General features: G+C 33.4%; 1 protein-coding gene across 6 annotated transcripts in view; it reads left to right on the top strand.

Annotated features, from left to right (window-relative positions):
* Positions 1-25,490, top strand: part of LOC149679514 (plexin-B-like) — a 293,178-nt gene that overhangs the window by 207,876 nt on the left and 59,812 nt on the right. The window contains exon 1 of one of the 6 annotated variants that reach the window (XM_089835321.1): positions 5,191-5,477. The exons of the other annotated variants lie outside the window; for them this stretch is intronic. The gene's annotated coding sequence lies outside the window, so the exon portion shown is untranslated. Of the gene's footprint in view, positions 1-5,190; positions 5,478-25,490 lie in introns of those variants that run through there. 6 annotated transcript variants of the gene reach the window in all.

Here is a 25,490-nt window from a genome sequence, read left to right as displayed (position 1 = left end):
CTCGTTTTTCGAGAAACTTTTTGAGATCGTCTCTTTCACTACAAGGTGGTTTTGGCTCGCTTCTCTAATGTCCTCTGTAATTTGCGACCGTCGCTTTAGCTCTGTCCTGATTTGCGCGCTATAGACCTTCATTTTCCTCTATCTATTAACATAAATTCCCGGACTCCTAGCGCTATTTTGCGGTTTTTTTTTTGCTTGTGGAACTTTCAATGATCAAGATTTTTTTATTGGTTAAGTAGTAAGGACTCTTAAGGGTCCCATGAATTACCTGAATTACGAGCAACTTAAACAATGATCCTTCATAAAGTTGTTATAACTTTAAGTTAAATCGCATAATCGATATGAATGGGAAGATTCTATTGTCAGGTTCAGTGGCCAACGGACCCAACATAGAGGATCGAAGAGATAGTTCTCTACCAGTTATCATAATATTATAAGATACGTTCCATAAGTATGGCTCTACCTATACTTCGTAATGCTACAGACTTACAGCTCGAGCTAGTTCAAGAACGACACTCGGTTCGTTTTGCAGTCCATCTTCCTATTTAGTCTGTACTAAGCCTTTGACAGCGTCTTACCGTGCGTCGCTTTACCTCGAATCTATGACGTTTCACCTACGTCACTTCATTACAAGCTCTCAGTAACCAGTGACAAACATATAGAACATATCTTATGAACTTAAGCATTTATTTAACGTTTATTGCACACTTTGTTGCACACTTTGAAGTTTTGTCTGTAAACAGATTACGAGTAATCATTTTGTCATTTCCAAAAAGCAACTGATTGCAATAGCCCCGCGACCCGCTCACCGATCAAAATTAGCGCCATTTTGACGAATGGTTTGTTTCACAAATTTTGGGCTTGTCGTTCATACACACACAATATGTTAATCGCACTTGCGTAAGACGCGTTTAAGATATGCATGCATTCAGACATACTTCTTCCTGTATAGGCAAAAACAGCTCTTTCACTTAATTCCAAACAGCGTGCATGCGTTTCGTGTCAAAGAGGAAATTCCCAAAACATGCCATGAAAATGCCAGCACGAACGTACGTAAAGTTTAAAATAAATTTACGAATTAACTATCCTAAATATTTGACTTTAGAGTTTAGAGTCATTCTGAAGAAACCGATTCAATCTGACTTCCGTTTTAGAGATGCGTAACCGTAACGGGCATGGTATCAAAACATGTTAAGCCTAATGTCTTCTACATAAACGATCTTTTTGTAGCAATGGCAATTTAGCCCATAAAACGGCATGCACGCACGCACGTGGTGTCTTTTAAAAGTTATTCGACTCGTTCATAAATTTAACAACTGTTAGGGTTGGGTGGGGGAATGAAATCATAGGATGGCTTAACGTCGTTTGTGTATTAACTACAACAAAGATAAAAGACCTAGAATTGCGCCGGGGACAGAGACACAAATGCTTGTCTTCTAAAAATAAAATGCACCCATCCCAGAAGTTGTACGGGGGACCCCTGTCATTCCCGATACGGCTATTTCACTCAATGTAAAAGACACTCAATGATTGTAAGCGACTCAGCCGCCTTCACAAAGCACGACAGTTTGTGAGAGACAGTGACGTTATAAATAAAGCGTGGTGGCACTGCATGCGCGCTTCCGTTTGTAGTTTTGTATTTGCTAGGCCTTTGCTGCCAAAAGAAACTTCACTCGGATCTGTGCCTTTTTTCTCAATAGCGTTTTACAAACATTTCTCTTAATAAGTTCTGGCAGGCTGGTTGGGAAAATAAAATGGAAGGAAGTTTGAATATATTCATTCCAATTATAGAGTCAAATCAGTCATAGATTTAATTTTAGATGCAGGAATGGAGAACAGAGTAATCTGGGCGCGCGTCAAATTCCCGGACCCCCTTCCACTGATGAAAGAAGAGGCGGGTCATGGCGACAGAGGTAAAAAGGAATTACGTATTTTTCGCCGTCCTCGTCAGCAACGTCATCAAAACGTAGTTTAAGTGAGCCAATAAGATAATTTAAACTTTTCGTTACGTGTTGGGGGAGTGGCTCTATACTGGGCTATGAGAGTGTCGGACTGAAGTAAATACTAACCGTTCTCCATCCCTACTTCTAAAATTAAATCTATCCCTGGTCAAATTAAAGAATCGGTGTTTCAAATCAGCGTCAAACCGACATTAAGTTTATCTTTGCAAATTTATGCTTGAGATTTCTTCATGTTTGCGCGTGCTTGGCTCACGGCACACAACCACAAATAGTTAAGGAAAACTTGTATTTCTTACCATGGCTCAAAGCCTCGTCGATCGAAAAGACAGGTTCAAATTTTAAGGGCAGCTAAACCGTGCTTTCTGTTTAACTTCAGGTTTTAAGGTTTTACAGGAAGGGTTTGATAGGTCTTGTTCCCCTTGTTTGCTTCTTTATGGAGGGAAATAGGAAATAAAAGATAGGCAGGGCAGTGAGACGCGGTTGAAGGCTATACTTCCGGTTGTTCCGGGGTAGCGAGGACATCACTTCCGCTTTACCACGATGGAGGCCACCCATGGAGATGTATAGATGGCCCGGTTTCCCCTCCCAGTTATTCCTAGTGTCTCGCTCCGATGATGACCCCTTCTAGGAGCCCTAGTTGACCCCCAATAGGGAGGTTCAAAAGTGAAAGACTTTTCGGGGGTGCCTAAGTTACATTCCGACCCCATCTCGGCTTACAAGGAGGCGGCGGCAGGAACAGTCTATTTTTAGAGACATAAGAACCCCAGTTAGTAATATTCTCGTTTTGAAATTGAATACCAACGGTGCTTTTTATGGTTCTTTCGCATTGGTGGTAAATAGCACGTTGAAAAATTGGCGGGTATTTTTTTGCTGAGGTAGGTGGTTTTATACTGATGGGCCAACTTTGAAGATTTTGACAAAGTGTTAAGCCGGTGCCAGACACGAGTTATTTACTTTCCCCCTTTGCTACGGTGTTCGCCTTATGGCGAGCAGAGGATAACAGATACGCGAACTGTTAAGCCGAGGCAGAAACACAGTATATACCTTCTTCACCTTCGCCACGGTATTCGCCTTATAGGGAGCTAACAACTGGCTACGGGGAAGAGATAGTCTGACGTCACGCAGCCCCCCTCTGGTTGCTATTTTTGCGCGCAGAATACTGTTTCCAACCGTTTGGGGGATGAAACTCCAGTAAGAGATAGAAGGGTGTGACGTATAAGGGTCAGAACTGTTAGTTCCCTATAGAGTGGTTCTGAGAGGGAGGAGTTACGGGGAAGTGACGTCAATATTGGTAGTCTAAATTGTATGGCCTAAGCTGATGACTTCCAATATGGTCGCCAAAACTAAGGTAAGGGATTGGAGGGTGTGACGTCACCAGAAAGATCGTAGTAGCAGACTATTGCAAGCAAAGGAAAACAGATATGCCAATTTTGCAGAGCATTGAATTTTAAATCAGCAGTATTAATCGACACCAAGCGAGGGAAAAATAAGCATCAAAGGTATGTGCCCACCTTGAGACAAGCAACCCATCCCCTTTGCTCGAGGTTCGGAAAAGGGGGAAAAATAGTCGCTCGGGACTCCCCGATTACTGCACGTGTCTGCCGCCGGCTTAAGATGAACGTTATGTTTGCTACCTGGGAGTTTTCTAGAGAAAAGTGTTTGTAAACGTCCGATTTCGTTATTGGAACAAGGGTGCCATCTAGTGAGTGAAGCCTACCATGCTTTTTAAGTTAAAATTTCTTAGAGGTTTCCCGATTTCTATTTTCTGAAATCTTAGAAATGATGAATAAACGTATCAACAAGTTAGTGTTTTCTATGGAACGCCAAGAATATACCAAATTTATTAAATATATCATTTGGGAAAGTTTAATTAATTTTAATGGAGAATAGTTCAGATTAATTTTCACACTGACGCATTAGATCGCTTTGATAATAAGTTACTTTTCGTTGAAATACTGCATTCAGCCTTTGTCTGAACAATTTTACTCGAGTATTCCTAATCTCTTCTTAGAATTCGAAATTTCCCCAAATATTAATTATGTTCCTAAATATTTCTTGATCTCCTCTGTGATTCTCAATGATTTTGCTAAAATCAGAAGCCTAGTAGATTTTTATCATTTTATATAAATATGGCACATTTTAATTTGACTTCAGGTATCTGAATAATAAAGGTAAATTTTAACAGCGCTTGTCCTAGTGGTGCCATCTCGGCAGAGATAAAAAACTTTTGAAACTGGCCGTCGACTTGTTAAAGCTTGTAGAATGAAAACGCTTGCCTAGGGAAAACACACTGATAATTCATGTGGTTTTTTACTTGGTTTTTGTTTAAAACAATTCCCATTTAAATTCAAATTTCTGAAACTGGGCGTTTTTTTAAAGGACTCGCTGTAAAATAGCGCTTCGAGGAAAATTTGGACCATGTAGTTTTGTTAAGCTGTTAACATACTGTTATTAAGCTGTTAATGCAGTGTTCTTAAGCTGTTAATGTAATGTTCCTATGCTGTTAATGTGGTGTTCTTAAGCTGTTAATGTAGTGTTTTTAAGCTTAAACAGGTAATATTGATAGTTTCTGTGGTAAACGGTAATGTACTTATATTTTGATTTGTTGGTATTATTTACGTAATTTATAGTCTAGCCAAAGTATATTAGATTCTCTTTGGTTTATGGAAATATAGGAATTTTAAATTGCCTATTTTTCAGAAAAGAAACGGTTATATAAGAAAAAAGTGGTAGACTTTAAAAATCCAGTTTAATAGACGCCATAAATCAAATTTGATTCGGTCCCAATTTTTTTCCATCGTTACCCGGGGGCGGATTGAAATAGGCAAAAATATTAAAACAAAGAAAATAGGCTGAAGTACTTGAACAAAACACGCAATAAGTAGAACAGCAGACGATAGTCTTTTTTATTCAGAAGCTACCACACCACAACGCAAAAATATTGAAAAGCTTGATTTCATTGGCTTCTGCTCTATTCTTTTTCCCTCTCCAAACCTCAAATTCACTTTTTTTTCACGAAGCCCCTTCTCTCTTATTTCCAGCCCCCTTTGATTTCAGACAAGGGCAAGGTATAGGAGGGTGAAAAAAGTTTTCCCTCTAGACTCTTTCGCGAGGGGCTACGCGAGCAATAAATCTCTATTCCTCCTCTTAAATAGGGGGGTTACTAGCCTGGGGCGCAAATAGGAAAGTACAACAAGTCCCCGAAAACGTTTTTCCCACAAAAAACTTTGCGAGTATTTCTCTCAGTTTGCGAAGCGCGGTCGTCGAAGTCGGACTCCGGAATCGTCTCGTGCTCGGACGTGAATATCGGTTCTCGGGAGAGAATGACGGGTTATGTTCAGCGCGCTTTATGATTCCGCGAGCCTGTTGAGACTCGCAAGGCCAGAGACCGACAGTGTCGTCTGCTACTAGAAGTTGTTTTCAAATATCAGCGTTTTGACGGAACGAAGTAATGTGGGATAATTTCTGTAAAATTGTTTAAAACTGAGCAACGAACGAAAGCTGGAATTATATATGGTGAGCACTGTTTTTAATAATAATATTATAATAACAAAGTCAGCCAAATATCGTTAAATAATTTTCTGTTACGCCTAAGTCAGTTTTGAGCGTGTTTTAACTACCTGCATTCATTAAAATTAATTAAATTCCTTCGTATGGAACTTCGTTTCATCCAAATATAATGTCACTAGGTGGGAAGCGGGATTAAACCCTTCTATTATTAATATTTAATTAATGACGAAAACATTTATGATCCGCGAATTTTCGCGACTGATCAAAGACTCGGCGAAAGTGATTTAAGTTAGGTTCAACGCCTGAAACTATAAGCTTTTCAACCCATTATCAAAAGTATATTAATGGCTTATATATTCAAGTTAAAAATTTAAATAATTCCTAAATATTTTAAGTGGGTATCACAATATAAAAAAAAGGAGCCGAACGTTAATTTAACGTCCACGGAATATTAATATTCGATATATAAAATAAAACTTTTAAAGATTAATTGAGAAGCGTATAAATTTAGGCTTAACTAGAAAGGGGGTTTCTTGAGTTTCTTAAGGCAAAGTTTAACCAGACTTTTTGATATGACGTTTCTTCCACTTTACTATTGTTTCCCTGGAGAGAAACATTACTTTGAGATAATTACAGGGGAGCCTGTATCTTCTGTATTTTATTTTTAGCTCCATAAATAAGAAAGCCTAATTAATACGGTTAGACTTGACAGCGCAACTCCCCAAAGTATCATGCGTCAATTTAGTCTAGAGACTAGAGAATCCCGGCCTTTAGAAATAGAAGCCTCCTTAAAAAAATAAAATTATTATTAATAATAAAAAATGGTGTATGAGCGACACTCTAAAAATTACGTATAATAGAATCACCTAGAGGGACTTTGGGACCCCTGAAATTATTATTATTATTAATATTATAGACGTAGGTAGTATGAAGAAGTGTCGGTATAAGATAAAATGTATTTGGTATATGCGGCCTTTATTATTTTGTTAAAAGGGTGGAAGTTCGTACTCGGCACTAAATTAATGCATTAATTAAATTATGTGTACTGATATAAGGTTAATTTTACATTTGAGCTAAATTAGTTTTAGTTTTTGTAACGGAGTTGATTTAATATTTGAGCTAAATTAGTTTTAGTTTTTGTAACGGAGTTGATTTAATATTTGAGCTAAATTAGTTTTAGTTACTGTAACGGAGTTGATTTAATATTTGAGCTAAATTAGTTTTAGTTACTGTAACGGAGTTGATTTAATATTTGAGCTAAATTAGTTTTAGTTACTGTAATGGGGTTGATTTAATATTTGAGCTAAATTAGTTTTAGTTACTGTAACGGAGTTGATTTAATATTTGAGCTAAATTAGTTTTAGTTACTGTAATGGAGTTGATTTAATATTTGAGCTAAATTAGTTTTAGTTACTGTAATGGAGTTGATTTAATATTTGAGCTAAATTAGTTTTAGTTACTGTAATGCAGTTGATTTAATATTTGAGCTAAATTAGTTTTAGTTACTGTAACGGAGTTGATTTAATATTTGAGCTAAATTAGTTTTAGTTACGGTAATAGAGTTGATTTTATGTTTGAGCTAAATTAGTTTTAGTTACTGTAATGGAGTTGATTTAATATTTGAGCTAAATTAGTGGTAGTTGCTGTAATGGAGTTGATTTAATATTTGAGCTAAATTAGTTTTAGTTACTGTAACGGAGTTGGTTTAATATTTGAGCTAAATTAGTTTTAGTTACGGTAATAGAGTTGATTTTATGTTTGAGCTAAATTAGTTTTAGTTACTGTAATGGAGTTGATTTAATATTTGAGCTAAATTAGTGGTAGTTACTGTAATGGAGTTGATTTAATATTTGAGCTAAATTAGTTTTAGTTACTGTAACGGAGTTGGTTTAATATTTGAGCTAAATTAGTTTTAGTTACTGTAACGGAGTTGTTTTAATATTTGAGCTAAATTAGTTTTAGTTACTGTAACGGAGTTGGTTTAATATTTGAGCTAAATTAGTTTTAGTTACTGTAATGGAGTTGATTTAATATTTGAGCTAAATTAGTGGTAGTTGCTGTAATGGAGTTGATTTAATATTTGAGCTAAATTAGTTTTAGTTACTGTAACGGAGTTGGTTTAATATTTGAGCTAAATTAGTTTTAGTTACGGTAATAGAGTTGATTTTATGTTTGAGCTAAATTAGTTTTAGTTACTGTAATGGAGTTGATTTAATATTTGAGCTAAATTAGTGGTAGTTACTGTAATGGAGTTGATTTAATATTTGAGCTAAATTAGTTTTAGTTACTGTAACGGAGTTGGTTTAATATTTGAGCTAAATTAGTTTTAGTTACTGTAACGGAGTTGGTTTAATATTTGAGCTAAATTAGTTTTAGTTACTGTAACGGAGTTGGTTTAATATTTGAGCTAAATTAGTTTTAGTTACTGTAACGGAGTTGGTTTAATATTTGAGCTAAATTAGTTTTAATTACTGTAACGGAGTTGATTTAATATTTGAGCTAAATTAGTTTTAGTTGCTGTAATGAAGTTGATTTAATATTTGAGCTAAATTAGTGGTAGTTGCTGTAATGGAGTTGATTTAATATTTGAGCTAAATTAGTTTTAGTTACTGTAACGGAGTTGGTTTAATATTTGAGCTAAATTAGTTTTAGTTACGGTAATAGAGTTGATTTTATGTTTGAGCTAAATTAGTTTTAGTTACTGTAATGGAGTTGATTTAATATTTGAGCTAAATTAGTGGTAGTTACTGTAATGGAGTTGATTTAATATTTGAGCTAAATTAGTTTTAGTTACTGTAACGGAGTTGGTTTAATATTTGAGCTAAATTAGTTTTAGTTACTGTAACGGAGTTGTTTTAATATTTGAGCTAAATTAGTTTTAGTTACTGTAACGGAGTTGGTTTAATATTTGAGCTAAATTAGTTTTAGTTACTGTAACGGAGTTGGTTTAATATTTGAGCTAAATTAGTTTTAGTTACTGTAATGGAGTTGATTTAATATTTGAGCTAAATTAGTGGTAGTTGCTGTAATGGAGTTGATTTAATATTTGAGCTAAATTAGTTTTAGTTACTGTAACGGAGTTGGTTTAATATTTGAGCTAAATTAGTTTTAGTTACGGTAATAGAGTTGATTTTATGTTTGAGCTAAATTAGTTTTAGTTACTGTAATGGAGTTGATTTAATATTTGAGCTAAATTAGTGGTAGTTACTGTAATGGAGTTGATTTAATATTTGAGCTAAATTAGTTTTAGTTACTGTAACGGAGTTGGTTTAATATTTGAGCTAAATTAGTTTTAGTTACTGTAACGGAGTTGTTTTAATATTTGAGCTAAATTAGTTTTAGTTACTGTAACGGAGTTGGTTTAATATTTGAGCTAAATTAGTTTTAGTTACTGTAATGGAGTTGATTTAATATTTGAGCTAAATTAGTGGTAGTTGCTGTAATGGAGTTGATTTAATATTTGAGCTAAATTAGTTTTAGTTACTGTAACGGAGTTGGTTTAATATTTGAGCTAAATTAGTTTTAGTTACGGTAATAGAGTTGATTTTATGTTTGAGCTAAATTAGTTTTAGTTACTGTAATGGAGTTGATTTAATATTTGAGCTAAATTAGTGGTAGTTACTGTAATGGAGTTGATTTAATATTTGAGCTAAATTAGTTTTAGTTACTGTAACGGAGTTGGTTTAATATTTGAGCTAAATTAGTTTTAGTTACTGTAACGGAGTTGTTTTAATATTTGAGCTAAATTAGTTTTAGTTACTGTAACGGAGTTGGTTTAATATTTGAGCTAAATTAGTTTTAGTTACTGTAACGGAGTTGGTTTAATATTTGAGCTAAATTAGTTTTAATTACTGTAACGGAGTTGATTTAATATTTGAGCTAAATTAGTTTTAGTTGCTGTAATGGAGTTGATTTAATATTTGAGCTAAATTAGTGGTAGTTGCTGTAATGGAGTTGATTTAATATTTGAGCTAAATTAGTTTTAGTTACTGTAACGGAGTTGGTTTAATATTTGAGCTAAATTAGTTTTAGTTACGGTAATAGAGTTGATTTTATGTTTGAGCTAAATTAGTTTTAGTTACTGTAATGGAGTTGATTTAATATTTGAGCTAAATTAGTGGTAGTTACTGTAATGGAGTTGATTTAATATTTGAGCTAAATTAGTTTTAGTTACTGTAACGGAGTTGGTTTAATATTTGAGCTAAATTAGTTTTAGTTACTGTAACGGAGTTGTTTTAATATTTGAGCTAAATTAGTTTTAGTTACTGTAACGGAGTTGGTTTAATATTTGAGCTAAATTAGTTTTAGTTACTGTAACGGAGTTGGTTTAATATTTGAGCTAAATTAGTTTTAGTTACTGTAATGGAGTTGATTTAATATTTGAGCTAAATTAGTGGTAGTTGCTGTAATGGAGTTGATTTAATATTTGAGCTAAATTAGTTTTAGTTACTGTAACGGAGTTGGTTTAATATTTGAGCTAAATTAGTTTTAGTTACGGTAATAGAGTTGATTTTATGTTTGAGCTAAATTAGTTTTAGTTACTGTAATGGAGTTGATTTAATATTTGAGCTAAATTAGTGGTAGTTACTGTAATGGAGTTGATTTAATATTTGAGCTAAATTAGTTTTAGTTACTGTAACGGAGTTGGTTTAATATTTGAGCTAAATTAGTTTTAGTTACTGTAACGGAGTTGTTTTAATATTTGAGCTAAATTAGTTTTAGTTACTGTAACGGAGTTGGTTTAATATTTGAGCTAAATTAGTTTTAGTTACTGTAATGGAGTTGATTTAATATTTGAGCTAAATTAGTGGTAGTTGCTGTAATGGAGTTGATTTAATATTTGAGCTAAATTAGTTTTAGTTACTGTAACGGAGTTGGTTTAATATTTGAGCTAAATTAGTTTTAGTTACGGTAATAGAGTTGATTTTATGTTTGAGCTAAATTAGTTTTAGTTACTGTAATGGAGTTGATTTAATATTTGAGCTAAATTAGTGGTAGTTACTGTAATGGAGTTGATTTAATATTTGAGCTAAATTAGTTTTAGTTACTGTAACGGAGTTGGTTTAATATTTGAGCTAAATTAGTTTTAGTTACTGTAACGGAGTTGTTTTAATATTTGAGCTAAATTAGTTTTAGTTACTGTAACGGAGTTGGTTTAATATTTGAGCTAAATTAGTTTTAGTTACTGTAACGGAGTTAGTTTAATATTTGAGCTAAATTAGTTTTAGTTACTGTAATGGAGTTGATTTAATATTTGAGCTAAATTAGTGGTAGTTGCTGTAATGGAGTTGATTTAATATTTGAGCTAAATTAGTTTTAGTTACTGTAACGGAGTTGATTTAATATTTGAGCTAAATTAGTTTTAGTTACTGTAACGGAGTTGGTTTAATATTTGAGCTAAATTAGTTTTAGTTACGGTAATAGAGTTGATTTTATGTTTGAGCTAAATTAGTTTTAGTTACTGTAATGGAGTTGATTTAATATTTGAGCTAAATTAGTGGTAGTTACTGTAATGGAGTTGATTTAATATTTGAGCTAAATTAGTTTTAGTTACTGTAACGGAGTTGGTTTAATATTTGAGCTAAATTAGTTTTAGTTACTGTAACGGAGTTGTTTTAATATTTGAGCTAAATTAGTTTTAGTTACTGTAACGGAGTTGGTTTAATATTTGAGCTAAATTAGTGGTAGTTGCTGTAATGGAGTTGATTTAATATTTGAGCTAAATTAGTGGTAGTTGCTGTAATGGAGTTGATTTAATATTTGAGCTAAATTAGTTTTAGTTACTGTAACGGAGTTGGTTTAATATTTGAGCTAAATTAGTTTTAGTTACGGTAATAGAGTTGATTTTATGTTTGAGCTAAATTAGTTTTAGTTACTGTAATGGAGTTGATTTAATATTTGAGCTAAATTAGTGGTAGTTACTGTAATGGAGTTGATTTAATATTTGAGCTAAATTAGTTTTAGTTACTGTAACGGAGTTGGTTTAATATTTGAGCTAAATTAGTTTTAGTTACTGTAACGGAGTTGTTTTAATATTTGAGCTAAATTAGTTTTAGTTACTGTAACGGAGTTGGTTTAATATTTGAGCTAAATTAGTTTTAGTTACTGTAACGGAGTTGGTTTAATATTTGAGCTAAATTAGTTTTAGTTACTGTAATGGAGTTGATTTAATATTTGAGCTAAATTAGTGGTAGTTGCTGTAATGGAGTTGATTTAATATTTGAGCTAAATTAGTTTTAGTTACTGTAACGGAGTTGGTTTAATATTTGAGCTAAATTAGTTTTAGTTACGGTAATAGAGTTGATTTTATGTTTGAGCTAAATTAGTTTTAGTTACTGTAATGGAGTTGATTTAATATTTGAGCTAAATTAGTGGTAGTTACTGTAATGGAGTTGATTTAATATTTGAGCTAAATTAGTTTTAGTTACTGTAACGGAGTTGGTTTAATATTTGAGCTAAATTAGTTTTAGTTACTGTAACGGAGTTGTTTTAATATTTGAGCTAAATTAGTTTTAGTTACTGTAACGGAGTTGGTTTAATATTTGAGCTAAATTAGTTTTAGTTACTGTAATGGAGTTGATTTAATATTTGAGCTAAATTAGTGGTAGTTGCTGTAATGGAGTTGATTTAATATTTGAGCTAAATTAGTTTTAGTTACTGTAACGGAGTTGGTTTAATATTTGAGCTAAATTAGTTTTAGTTACGGTAATAGAGTTGATTTTATGTTTGAGCTAAATTAGTTTTAGTTACTGTAATGGAGTTGATTTAATATTTGAGCTAAATTAGTGGTAGTTACTGTAATGGAGTTGATTTAATATTTGAGCTAAATTAGTTTTAGTTACTGTAACGGAGTTGGTTTAATATTTGAGCTAAATTAGTTTTAGTTACTGTAACGGAGTTGTTTTAATATTTGAGCTAAATTAGTTTTAGTTACTGTAACGGAGTTGGTTTAATATTTGAGCTAAATTAGTTTTAGTTACTGTAACGGAGTTAGTTTAATATTTGAGCTAAATTAGTTTTAGTTACTGTAATGGAGTTGATTTAATATTTGAGCTAAATTAGTGGTAGTTGCTGTAATGGAGTTGATTTAATATTTGAGCTAAATTAGTTTTAGTTACTGTAACGGAGTTGGTTTAATATTTGAGCTAAATTAGTTTTAGTTACGGTAATAGAGTTGATTTTATGTTTGAGCTAAATTAGTTTTAGTTACTGTAATGGAGTTGATTTAATATTTGAGCTAAATTAGTGGTAGTTGCTGTAATGGAGTTGATTTAATATTTGAGCTAAATTAGTTTTAGTTACTGTAACGGAGTTGGTTTAATATTTGAGCTAAATTAGTTTTAGTTACGGTAATAGAGTTGATTTTATGTTTGAGCTAAATTAGTTTTAGTTACTGTAATGGAGTTGATTTAATATTTGAGCTAAATTAGTGGTAGTTACTGTAATGGAGTTGATTTAATATTTGAGCTAAATTAGTTTTAGTTACTGTAACGGAGTTGGTTTAATATTTGAGCTAAATTAGTTTTAGTTACTGTAACGGAGTTGTTTTAATATTTGAGCTAAATTAGTTTTAGTTACTGTAACGGAGTTGGTTTAATATTTGAGCTAAATTAGTTTTAGTTACTGTAACGGAGTTGGTTTAATATTTGAGCTAAATTAGTTTTAATTACTGTAACGGAGTTGATTTAATATTTGAGCTAAATTAGTTTTAGTTGCTGTAATGGAGTTGATTTAATATTTGAGCTAAATTAGTTTTAGTTGCTGTAATGGAGTTGATTTAATATTTGAGCTAGATTAGTTTTAGTTACTGTAATGCAGTTGGTTTAATATTTGAGCTAAATTAGTTTTAGTTACGGTAATAGAGTTGATTTTATGTTTGAGCTAAATTAGTGGTAGTTACGGTAATAGAGTTGATTTTATGTTTGAGCTAAATTAGTGGTAGTTACGGTAATAGAGTTGATTTAAAATTTGAGCTAAATTAGTGGTAGTTATAATAGAGTTGATTCAAAATTTGAGCTAAATCAACTGGTACTAAAATAGGCTAAATGTAAATTCGGTCTAATCAGTAATACTTTCAAAAATAGCCTTAATTTTAAAATTGAGCTTAACAATACTTTGCGCTAACAATGTCTCAATTTTTAACGGACTCCCAAAAGCATAGCTAACGATAAAACTTATTAATCTCTAATAAGAGTTACCGAAATAGCGTATAAATTTGTGCAGCAAATCACTATTAAAAGCTATAATAAGAAAGGCACAGTTTAATTAGACAATTACTTAAAATAATTACCTGAACTTGAGTTAAATCTGAGCAATAATTGAACTTCAACTTATGGGTGTTTGATAAAACAAAAAATAAAGACGGAATCGTTAAAAATTAATTTCTTTTATTAGAAGGCGTATTATATATAAAGATTATCAAAAGTCGCTAGTTTCTCTCTATGACACGTTTTGACCTCTTCTAAATTCGTGATTTTGGCGTCTCCACCTTTAATTTTTCTGGTTAACATTTTTTTTTCATCATAACTCATAAGTCTATATTATATTCTAAGGTTATTTTGCAGATGGTTTTTAGTGTTAGGGAAATTTTTCATTATAATTGGATTAGCTAACATTTTAGTTAAAAGATCATGTTATTTTTTCATGGCAAAGGCCCCCTAAGTCCATGCATGAAAAGGGTGTTTTTTTAATTATCTTTAGGGGCTACTGTACGTGATTTTTAAAGGCATGCAGATGGTTAAATTTATTTTGTATTATTTTTCTAATAAAAGAGAGAGGGTTTGTTGAATTTTGATTGATTTGAAATCGTGAGGCCCGATCGATTTTTATGAATAGCTTATTTAAATTTAGCACGTGACTAATAATAATCGTAAGAAATACATCTAATGCAAATTAACTTGTCAGGCATATTTTTTAGTAGATTATCTTTAGGGTTAAATGTTAAACTTATTCGGAATCTCCTTTTATTAAATTGCTGCTGCCGTGCTGTGTTGAGGACTAAACGAAACCGGTCAATTTCAAAAATATGTTTACATTTTTTCGACGAGCTTGCCGCGGTGCCTGGAAAATACCGGCATTCGAGTTTGAAAGTCCGGGATTTTTAAAATTGCTTTGAAATTTTATAAGGGGGATGTTCTTTGGGAAATTGATTTTGAGTGGAAAATGTTTTATGACATTTTGCCGTTTGAGTTATGATTTGATGGGTGTTTTAGGGATGACCCCTTAATTAAATTAGAAATCATTGTCTTAATCAGTTTCTTAATTAAATGCAAGGGGTCATCCGTAAAATACTCTTAACAATCTTAACTTGAAAACAGTGTCCCTTGTGGCAAAATGGAGATAGAAGTTAAGACATTTTCGACTCAAAATCGATTTCCCAAAGAACATCCCCCTTAATTTATGCCAGACTTATCAAAGACATCCTGTATATTTTCCAGCATTAGTACAGGGTTGCTACTGGTCGGGGAAAACTTGGAAAAGTCAGGGAATTTAAAAATGGGCCGGAAAAGTCAGGGAATTTTAAAAATTTCAGCAAAGTCAAGGAATTTGATTTTAGCGGGTAAAATTTCTGGAGATAAGTCCTTACTGAAAGAGTAACGAAAGTTTCTCCTCATCCTCTCTTAACAAAGAAAACTCTAGAGCAATCCTTAAAAATGTCTACCATGGTTTTTATAAAGTGAATGCCTTTAAAAAATCTCTTAGACTGTTATTTGTAGTTAAAATGTTTCTTATTCATTTTGGTGCAACAAATACATTGTAAAACCTAATGAAGAGAGTTTCTTTAATTATAAGCACTTAAAACGTGCTGTAAACATTTACACTTTCGGCCCAAAAAGTCAGGGAAAACCAGGAAAAGTCGGGGAATTTATTCTGAAAATTCCATGGCAACCCTGTAGTACTATCATGAAAATTATATACACAGGTTTTTGCTTTTGCGGTCTTGAGACCTGACAAACTATTGTTCTCGGGGTTGCTGGCTGGGCACCTTTTTCAGTCTCCATTCTGACTCTAGATGTCAAAGTCCTTACTAACTAATAATCAACGCCCAGGTCAAACGGCTTTACTTAGATGTCTGAAATTTTGCAGGGGGTTAGTGTAAGCACGCACTGAGAAATATTTTACAATCCGCCGCCATCTTGAAAAATGGCGGCGGCCAGAAATGTCATAATAACCTTCACAAAAACAAACAAATTTTTCAAAAATATATAAGATTAAATTTCTGTTAGATTATTTAAGTTTCCCTTTAGCAAGTTAAGGGATGTCGGTTTGAATCAAAAGGCGGCGGCGGTACCGCGACCTACCATCTGCCCTGTGACTCTTTTTATCTGTATAACTTATTTTTTAGGGAAGATGAGCTCGACCTGGTGGGGTTTTTTTTTTTAAACAGTCCCTATCTGATAACCAAATGGTCCTATAATCGGTTTCGATAATCCCGCCCTGGTAGCGCATTCCCAACGTAATTTGACAAGAGCGATATGCCACGCAACCTGGTCTAGGGAAATGTGACGTGCTAAATCCCATAGATATATTCATCTATATCTATATAAATCGTAGTAGTGACTGACTAACTGATAATCAACGCCCAGCCCGAAACCGCTTGCCCTAGAAGGCTGAAAATTTGCAGGAACGTTACTCATAAGTAGTAGGCGCGTACTAAGGAAGAATTTTCCAATCCGCCGCCATCTTAATAAATGGCGCCCAGAAATGTAAAAAATCTTCTCTATGCAACAAAGTCCGCGCGTTTCAACCGATTTCGCCAATATTTAGTGCACTGGTTTCCTTTAACCTATAGACGGGCTGAATGGTCTTTTGGGTTCAATTTGTTGCCATCTTTTTAAATGGCAGTCAGAAATTTAAAAACAATTCTTTATGGAATAATGTCCGCGTGAAAAGTAATAAAGAATGTCCCGACGGGCTGACGGGCAACGCCGAGTGCCTTCGCTCCTAGGGTGCTACAAAAATATTAGTCATCAGTAAAATCTACTCATTCTTTATATCATTTTGATGGAAGTTCTAACTACACGCGAGCGACGCCGCGGGTAAAAGCTAGTATCATATATTTTTGACTTAGTCCAAGTTTTCGTATAGTTTAGCATCAAATTAATCAAAATTAAGCTTTTTTATCGAGATCTCATTTGACAATAGACACCGAAATTTCGAATTTTTATATCATATATTTTAATTAAGTTCCTTTAAATTTTCAAAGTAAAATCCAATTTGTTATTTTTTGAGATTTTTCTGCATAGCTAAAGCCAAAATAAAATTATACGTGAGAATTTTTAGTTCTATATTTTCCTATAAAAACACATTTTTTCTCCAATAAAATTCTATAATTCCGGGATTCAAAAAATCGTACTTTTATAATATTATACATGAGAATTTTTAGTTCTATATTTTCCTATAAAACACATATTTTCTCCAATAAAATCCTATAATTCCTAGAAAAAGTTCCTATATTTTCCTATAAGGGATTTGGCTCTCTGGTCATGAAACTTACTAGTTGGTTGTCAAGTCAACACTGTTCTGAATATACTTCTAATATCTATGTCATTATAGCCACGCAGGCTAAAAGCGGGGTAAAGTTTTTTCCTAACATATTTGGGATTCAATTTCGCCCAATGCCCCGATGCGATTGGCATAATGCGTACCAGGGGTTCACTTCTTAAGTATTGGGTGGGTTGGGCGGAAGAGGGGGGGTTCCGTTAGTAATATAACAAGACACGTGATTGTTGATTTAGTCTAGGTTCCCCATCGTGGTTAGTTAATTTGGATTGGTGAATTGGCCCACCCTAGTCGATTGGATCTGGCCAGAATAACGAAGACTTTGTTTTGGGTTTAGGAATGAATATTTTAGGCGAGAAATTTAAAGCATCGTAAAAAATGTTGCCAAATGTCTGCGGTGAATCAATGTGGCGTACATCCTTATTGGTTATTTCAATCATCTGTTGCTTGAGTCGAACTGGGGGAACTTTATTTTGCAGGAAATTCTTTCGCTTGCTCTTTTTAGACGGTCGGTAGGATATTTCAAATATTCAGTATTGATTCCTCGAGAAGAAATCCCTTCAAAATAATTAATTTCATGATAAAATGTTTTCGGAAATGTAATTGTTCTTGAAAAAGCAGAGATATGTAATTTTTTTCAATCATCTGTTGCTTGAGGGGAACTTTATTTTGCAGGAAATTCTTTCACTTGCTCTTTTAGACAGTCGGTAGAATATTTCAAATATTCAGTATTGATTTCTCGACACGAAATCCCTTCAAAATAATTAATTTCATGATAAAATGTTTTCGGAAAATGGAATTGTTCGTCTCTTGAAAAAGTTGAGATATGTAATATTTGCGATAAATTAAGAGGGAATAGATCGATTAACAGTAAAGTCGGTTGATTGAATTTAATTGTGATTAAGGATTAAATTAATTAAAATAATTAAACAAAAATTGCAACATCTGAACTTCAGTCAATTGATAAACTTCACTCATATCGTTTGTTTTTTTCGGATTTGGGTTCAAACCAAGACTTTTTTATAATTAAATTTAGTTCAGAGATAAGGATTTTGGGGAATTTTTAAGTTCGGACGGACTCGCGACGGAGTTATATTGAAGGCCTGGTTCAAATTCTGTTAAATAAACTATAGGAACCTATAAACCATTACTGAAGAATGATAATGCAAGTTAGCAAAAATAAAAGAAAAGCAACTTATTTTATGTAAAAAAGAGTCTGAAGAGTAATAAATTTTAAAACCAGGAATACATACAGCTAACAAATAAATTGTTAACTAAAAATTCTTTGAAGCTCGGGGAAATTTAGCAGGGTTCATTCAAACCTGGAATACTCAGGAAAATAAATAGTTGACAAACAACTCACTTAAATCAGGGAAATTTGTGAGGTTTGAGAAAGTTTGCTCAACTAAAATTGCTTCAACTAAAAAACCATTGCCGTTGCTACTCCATATATGGGGAAAAAACATGGAAAACTCAGGGAAATATATGGGAATGTCTGCGAAATATAACTGAAAAAAAACCCCTGAAAAACTCAAGGAAATATAACGAAAAAACCTGAAAAACTCAAGGAAATAACGAAAATACCTGAAAAACTCAGGGAAGTATATGTGGAAAAAACATGCAAAATAAGGGAAATATGTTTTCCAAAAGTTGTATGAACCCTGCTTATAAACTTGTAAAATTCACGAAAATTTGGTCAATTTTCGATGTTCGAGTAAGTTTGCCTCAGCTGAAGGTGTTGCTTCAAATGAAATATAACCAATCCCTTAGTTATTACTTAGAAAAACCTTTACTGCAGTTACTATAGGTGACCCTGCACCTGGAAATATCAAGGAAATAAATTTTTCCAAAAGTTGTACGAACCCTGAGTTACTTACCTTTATGTTAGTTTAACATAGCTGTTGTTTACTAGTTTAAAGATCTTCTTAGGTTAAAATAGGAGGGACGTAGAAATGAAGAAAACATGGCAGTAACACGATATTGCTTTCGAAAGATAATAAAGTATGAAAGAACTTAGCAGACAGGACAGATTTCAAGTCGCGATTAGAAAATTCTTCCGCTCCCGGTTTTAACAAATAACATGTAAGCAGAAATCAAGATTGTACCTTTTGAAAAGGACCTCTTGAAAACTGCCTACAGAGGCAAGCCACTAGCCGAGATATCTTACAATCGCTTTTAAAGTTACGGCCACGAGACTCCCAACATGTCTAAAAAAATTAAGCATTTTTACCTCTCAGAGTGCAGACGATAACGTCACGGAGAGGTATTACACTGGACCTGTCTGTCTGTGTCTGTCATCGCATTCGCAGCTGGCAAATCGTAGCAAACGTGTTCGCATAAGACAATATTGGCTTCTACTCCATTATCATCGTTAGGGTTAAGATTTACGCGGCGATCGGCTAGGGTTACGAGTCTCATACTTATGGTAACGTCTAGCCGCCCAATGGAAGTTAGGGCTTCCACCAAAGGTCCACGCAATTGGGGTTTTCTTATCACTTATTATGAATCAAACGCATTATATAACCTAAATTTCCAAGAATTGTTAAAGAGTCATACGCTTGAATTCAAACGTCAGCAAGAGCTATGTTTAAAATGATTTTAGGAATAAAGTTTCTAAAACGATTTTAACTAGAATTAAGCTAAATTAATGACGATTAAAATAATTAATATCAATTATATTTATTTAATTATTTAAGAAAAATCTCTTAATTGAATCAATCGCCTTATATACCCTAATTTAAATTGTTAAAGAGGCATACGCTTGAATTCAAACGTCAACAATAGTTATGTTTAAAATTATTTTAGAAATAAAGTTTCTGAAAATGGTTTAACTAGTATTAAAGTAAACTAATGACGACTAAAATAATTAATATCAATTATATTTATTTAATTATTTAAGAAAAATCTCTTAATTGAATCAATCGCCTTATATATCCTAAATTTCCAAAAAATTGTTAAAGAGGCATACGTTGGAATTCAAACGTCAACAATAGCTATGTTTAACATGATTTTAGGAATAAAGTTTCTTATAACGATTTAACTAGAATTGAGGTAAATTACGGACGATTAAAATAATTAAAATCCGTTATATTTATTTAATTAAGAAAACCTCTTAAATGAATCAATCGCCTTGGATACCCTAAATTTCCCAAAAATTTTAAAGAGGCATACGCTTGAACTCAAACGTCAATAATAGCTATGTTTATAATGATTTTAGGAATAAATTTTCTTAAAACGATTCAACTAGAATTAAGGTAAATTAATGACGATTAAAATAATTAATATCAATAATATTTATTTAATTAAATAAAGAAAAACCTCTTAATTGCGTCTCGACTCGGAGAGGTTCATTTTGGTTTCCCAACTTGTTATTTTTTATTTTAATTTTTTTCTGCCTGTCGTTGGACCCTTCTTATAGGGAGACAATTCTCTTGTTTCAGTTTACTTATTCTTGAAGCGAATGTTTTTTAAGGAAGTAGAATACGGCTTTGACTTCAGTCAACGTTTAGATTGAATTATACGAGCTGACAAAAATGGTTATGTCTGAATCTCTCAGAGCTATCTGCTATCTTTATTGTACATCTGAAGAACTTGAAATTTTCTGGCCTTTTTTTCCTTTTTTGTTTTTGATGAGCTATGGGGTTCTAGGGCACAGACAAGGGTGCAACCATAAGCCTATCATAATCTACTTAAGTATGGGTTTAAATTTTGGTTTTCCTATTTCAAAATTTAAATTATTCCGTAAATTGAAAGTAATGTTGGTATACAGCCCCGGAACGGTGTCGCCATCTGGTGGAAAATATATGTAGTTCTCATCAAAACAAAGCACAAGTTTCAATACAAAATTTATTGTTGTATTAGTAAATTTTAAATTTAAGAACCTTTTTTTTTAATTAATTACCATTGATAAAATAGTATCAAAATTTATGTCAAATCTTACCTATAATAACGTGGATTTAAAACCACTTTCTACTCATCCCCTGTGTTTGACAAAAAAGCTTTATTACTTTTTAAATTATAACCTTGGAGTAGAGAGGTGACATGGAGAAAACATTTCTGTGCCCATAACGAAACCTCTGTATCCCCATCTACCGCAACCAAATCCTAACAGCATCCTTTCTCAGTGCCCGGCGAGTCAGTGGTGTTTTGTACGGTACTAAAACGTCGACAATGCCATCTATGTCTTAAAAATAGAAGCTATTTCATTAGAACAAAGAGGGTATAAAGGGGGGAGTAGAAGGCTTGGCTGGAGTGTTACCGCTTTGAAATTTTAGTTTACCTCTAAGCTTCCGGTGTGCGCGTGAGTCTTTCTCTGCCCTCTTATTGGTTGAAATACAGTCAATCGCATATTAGGGGGTAAAAATAGTATAAAAAAAAAATGAGATCTCAAAATTGCCTTCAACTCCCCATCTTAATACCCTCTTTGATGAAAACTAGCATTTTAATTTTTAAATGGCGCTAGGCGGCAGCACTTAGCAACAACTCTGGGAGACATTCATTTCGACCGAGGGGCCAATCACTCTGTCTAATCGGTGTACACCGCTGTATCTTTGACTGTACCAAAGTGATTACGCGTAATCTTTTAAATCCCTACCCTTGACAGTCCTATGATTACACGTAATCGAAAATCGGTGTACATTAAATCTAGCAGTGATTGACCCCTAGATTTCGACATATGGGCCACCAATATCACTACTCCATATCACCTCTTTCCTCCAAGTTATAACTACAGACTCTACAGCTAGTCCCTAAAGTATTTACCCTCTCTTAATGTAGGAACGATTCTTGATCATATTTTTCGATTTGTCCTCTTATTCGCGGCTCTAAAGACGTATTCCCAGCTAATAAATACGGTGTTTGGGAACCCATAGAAAAAAATAGCTTCAATTGCAATAAAACTTTTTCCATAAAAGAATCCTTATAAAAAAACCTACTTGAACCTTAAGCCTAATTGAATCAAAGGCGCTTACAATGTCTCGATCTTGCTCTCTCTCCCTTCTCCCTCCGTTAACAAACGGTTTAATAAAAACTCTTCACAACACTATCAGCGCTTTTTTAGACCATGGAGTAACTAATCTAAGGGATTGGATTGTGGAGCTTTCGATGGCCTCACCTGCGCTGCGCTGAGAAGGGCCACTGTGAAGTTTTATTTGCTTTATTCGATAATAATGAATATTTCAAATTGGAACTATGTGTTCATCTTCAATAATAAGGAAGATATTAGCAACTAAGTGGACTTAATGGATAATGACCATACTGTGAAGAAGGCGAACTAGTTGGGGTGTAGAATTCTGTTGGACGACACGGGAAAATTAAATGTTCGCTAACGAAACTTTTATTAGTCCACTGCCATCTTTGAAAATGGCAGCCAGATAAATTACTAAACTTTCTAACGGCGAATATTTTTGACCATACTATCTATTATCTTTGTTTGCAGTTTAAAATACCGCAACTAAATAATTTGACTATGAAATGTTTATAAATTGCAATATATAACGTATATATGCATGCTTTTAGTCGTCTTTCTGTATAATATGTTGGAGCTTTTACTTATTTTTGATAATATTATCTATTACCTTTATTTCCACAGTTTATCGTTCTCCAACTACATCGTTTGACTATCGAATGTTTATAAATTGCAATATATAACGAATATATAGATATTTGTAGCCATCTATTATTCGATTTTCTGTTTATTTATGTGGCTCGTGAGAGAATGAACTATTTTTGACAATATTATCTATTACCTTTGTTTACACCGTCTTAAATACATGAATTAAGTGCTTTGACTATCAGATGTTTGTAATTTGCAATATAGAAGGGTTTTACATATACTTTCATTTATCGTCTTTCACAATAAATATTTTAGGTTTTACTACAAATCCCTAAAACTATTTATATAGCCAGTTATATTATATTTAGACAACTATTCGTGAGGCGAAACGCGGGTAATTTTTGTATATTATTAACTTGAGATTGAATTGTTTTCATAAGGTTTCACAAAATGCAATGAGTGTTTAAATATTTAAGAGGGGGAAGTTTTACCCGTTTCAAATCACGCGCTAAAATTTGCGCGCGTAAACATTTTTTTTTACGATTGTTTGGCTTTTTGTACCGCCTCATCTCTACGATCTGTTCTGTACTCTGTAGGACTGTCTTTGAACTTGGAAAGCATTCCTCTTTTCCAGGCCGAAGCAAGCAGATAGAGTCCGTACAGGGGGATGATCGTAAAGCCGGTCGTTTTAAGGTTTTGCCTCCAGCTTTGTTACGCTATGACATACGTTGACAAGGCTTAAATATTATTCCTTCATTTTGGAGAGAGGGGATTTTTGCCTTTTGAAATATGCCGCTCAAAATATGTGCCCTATTTTTTATTTTTATTGAATACCAAAGTATTTTTTTTTCTTAATATCTCTTGGAGAGGGATTAAATTTTTGGGACGGTATCTTTATATTGTATACGGTACATGTCTAGATGTCTACTTCAAAGGGATACTAAAATTTGTCTTGTCAATCTGCAGTCTAATTTCAAACGCGTTTTATACTCTACTCAGCGTTTCTAAGCCTAAATTTTAGTCATAGCCTGTAGTTTCAAATAATATCTCGGCTTAAGTGTTTCAAAGCCTGATTTCAAACTTTCGACCAAGCTTTGGCAAGCCTAAATTTGAAACACTTTATACTTGACGAAACGTTCCTAAGCCTTATTTCAAACGCTTTATACACGATTGAGCGTTTCCGAGCCAATTTGAAACACTTTTCACGATTGATCGTTTCTAAGCCTAATTTGAAACAATTTTTAGTTTCCAAATGTTCCTAAGCCTCAATTTTAAACACTGGAAACTTAAGCGACTGTTTAAAAGCCTGAATTGTAAACAGTTTATACTTAATCGACTGTTTCCTTTGCCTAATTTTAAACAAAATCGACCGTTTCTTAAGCCTAATTTTAAAGACTTCATACTTATTCAAGCGTTTCCTATCCCTAGATTTTAAACACTTCAAACAAAATCGACCGTTTCCCCAGCCTTAGTTTTGTAGACTTTATACTTAATCGACCGTTTCCTAAGCCTGATTTTAAACGGCCGATTAAGTATAAAGCCTTTAAAATTAGGCTTAGGAAACGGTCGATTAAGTATAAAGCCTTTAAAATTAGGCTTAGGAAACGGTCGATTAAGTATAAAGGCTTTATACTTAATCGACCGTTTCCTAAGCCTAATTTTAAAGGCTTTATACTTAATCGACCGTTTCCTAAGCCTAATTTTAAAGGCTTTATACTTAATCGACCGTTTCCTAAGCCTAAATTTAAAAAAAAACTTTATACTTAATCGACCGTTTCCTAAGCCTAAATTTCAAACACTTTATACTTAATCGACCGTTTCCTAAGCCTAAATTTAAAAAACTTTATACTTAATCGACCGTTTCCTAAGCCTAAATTTAAAAAAAACTTTATACTTAATCGACCGTTTCCTAAGCCTAAATTTAAAAAAAACTTTATACTTAATCGACCGTTTCCTGAGCCTAAATTTTAAACACTTTATACTTAATCGAACGTTTCCTAAGCCTAAATTTCAAACACTTTATACTTAATCGAACGTTTCCTAAGCCTAAATTTCAAACACTTTATACTTAATCGAACGTTTCCTAAGCCTAAATTTGAAACACTTTATACTTAATCGAACGTTTCCTAAGCCTAAATTTCAAACACTTTAAAATGTACTTAAACCTAATTTCAAACTCACAGAGGCTTAAGCCTATCAAACGCTTTATACCGCACAGTGAGTTTCTATACCACCTAATGTTAAACACTTGACGAAACGTTTCTAAACCATACTTGAAAAATAAACGGATCTGTGTTTTGTACTGCTAGACCCCCTGTATTTAATTTATCGGACCGTTTTATTGTCCAAGCGACGCGAATTGTCCCCTTGTCCGAAAATTGGCCTAAGGGCTTCATCTGGTTTCGAGTGGGCATTCAGATGTCCAGAAGGAACGAAAAAGGGTTGTTCCCAATTGACCATCAAAACGAAATAGGGTGTAGGGGTCTGTCAGATATCCACGTAGAGCACGGACCGACCTACAATTTAACAAGTACCCCTTTTACAAGTACATGTAGAGAAAGAAGAGAGAGCCCGGCTCTGTCTGATTCTTGTCCAACTTTTATTGAATCGGACAATAAGATTGATTGGAGTTTGCTAGTGTAATTTTATTATCTCGAGAGTAGTGCGTGGGTCAAAGAAAAATAGTACTTGAAAATAGTCCCTCCCTCATGAGAATGGCATTATTAATATCACCCCCTAAGCCTAAGGGTGCTACTGCTCTTCCAAGTGACGGTGACGCGATAGATTTCACCGAAAAGAGAATACACCAGAAGGAGCCAAGGATTAGGCCTTTGCCAAAGTACTTTTGTGTTCTAGGGAACTTTACCTAATAATCGTAATATAAGCTTACAAAATATGATCGAATATTTAACTATTCTGAGGGCAAAGGGAGTTGCTCATATTACACGGTGCGATCAAGCATC

The sequence above is a fragment of the Phalangium opilio genome, unplaced genomic scaffold, assembly GCF_054372755.1.
Source record: "Phalangium opilio isolate 3A_F unplaced genomic scaffold, DU_Popi_V2 ptg000041l_1, whole genome shotgun sequence".
Taxonomy (NCBI): domain Eukaryota; kingdom Metazoa; phylum Arthropoda; class Arachnida; order Opiliones; family Phalangiidae; genus Phalangium; species Phalangium opilio.
Note: the sequence above shows the minus strand (reverse complement) of the source record. Positions and strands in the feature narration are given on the sequence as shown.